Raw genomic sequence first — 1,794 nt, 5'->3', positions numbered from 1 at the left:
ATGAAAGGAAGAGACCGGTGATGGAGTGTAGAGACGTGAGGACGGGGAGAAGGGGGGGAGGGTCGCACAGGTCCGGGGCTTTGTTTATCCCACAGGAGACAACAGGAGGGGAGGCCGCGGATCTCCTGAAGACCGCAATGGTGCTAGGGACCGCGTGATTCAGAGGCCCTTGCTTATATCGCATGGGGAAGGGAATGCGCGGTTCAGTGGGGGTCAGTTAGGGAAGCTGGTCTCGCATGGGGACAAGGAGGCAGGGATCAGTCGGGGCTTGGGTTTGAACCATAGGGGAACGATGAGGCGATGTAGTGGTACTGTTACGGTGCTCGGGTTACAGGTGGACGGAGCTTGGGTTATGCTGCAGGCGATGATAAAGGGGCTGTATTGCTATGCTGATGTCGCAACAAAGGGTATGTAGATGATGTGGGAGCGACGCGGAGGATGCGACGGAGAAACGGGGCACAAAGACTACTAGATAGCTCGTCGTTTGGGGAAGGAAGGTGGCAGCTGGAGGTAGTTCTTCCGTTGCACAATCGTTGGTGAAACGGCTTTGCGTCTGTTGGTATTTTCGTGCACTGTGAATTACGATAATTCAGTTTGAGAAATGAAGATTGAAGTGATTGGAATAAAAGAAATATTGGGGGTTGGGGGCGATGCAATCGACCAAGATAATGGCATATTGATAGGAAAGAAAGATCGGCGCGACAGAGGCCCACAAGGTGTCTAAATGCAAGAGTGTAGGGCTGTCTTGCACTGCACGACGGCTCTTAATGTAATGAGTCCCCCACGGCCCCCTCACGCCCCTCCCCGAGCCCATTGTCCCTGGAACCTCCTACTGCAGCAGGAGGCCCTTGGAGGTGCCGCGAGGGGGCTCGTGGCTCTTGTAATATCTTAAAGTAAGCTCAACCCTCCCGTGGGAGGCCACCGCGGTAACCACAGGAGTCGAGAGGCTGCAAGTAGTGAAGACAACGCCTTAGTGGAGCACTCCGCGTATTAGTGCTGCGTGATGATTGTGTAGGGCGCGCGCTCGCCTCGTGGGGTGATTTTCTGAACCGGGGTGATTAAAGGTCAGATTGATTTGTTCGTGAGGAAGGCGACTCTAATGAAATCTGCGAGTCTGTTCCGTCTTGATGATTACGAGAGATATGGAGACCAGCGATCTGGTTTTTTTTTCGCTGGGAATTGCGACCTTATACCCGCTGTGGTTAAGGTCATAGTCACGTGAACTAGGATTATGTACCTCGGGCCTGTGTTTGATATCATATTTTAGGGGGATAAACGCCGCGAAAAACAGGATATCATGCGTTTATATCATCCTTCCCCATGTGAATTGAATATCCATCTCAAGTTGATGCCTTGTGTCTTGGAGCTTTAGACCAAGTACTTTTTCTTAATTTTTGGCATTTTGTTTCATCTCCCTTTTAAAGGAGATGTCTTCTCCTGAACACAGAGTAATGGCATCTGCTTGCGTCAGTGTAATAACATAATTCCTGGCTTGCTTCCTACATTAACAGTCTTCTCTTCATTTCAAGAACTCAAGAGCCTTTTCTTAAGGTATATTTGATGATGTAGAGGAGACGTCATCTCCAAGGGCGAGGGAGGGGCGCGGACCCTCCGAGACGTAAGGGGGCGGAAGGCGGCACTAAACTATGCACACTGTTCCGGTGGCAGCCCGTATATTTGTATAATTTTCTCGTAAGGAATAATGAAAATCCGAGAGTCCAAGACGAAAAAAAGCATTTGCATATATGGATCTATCGTCTATAATTATTGCAGCATTTGGTTAAAGTGAAACCT

Source organism: Penaeus monodon, chromosome 27 (assembly GCF_015228065.2).
Source record: "Penaeus monodon isolate SGIC_2016 chromosome 27, NSTDA_Pmon_1, whole genome shotgun sequence".
Lineage (NCBI taxonomy): Eukaryota > Metazoa > Arthropoda > Malacostraca > Decapoda > Penaeidae > Penaeus > Penaeus monodon.
The sequence above is the reverse complement of the archived record's forward strand: the minus strand, read 5'-3'. Positions refer to the sequence as shown.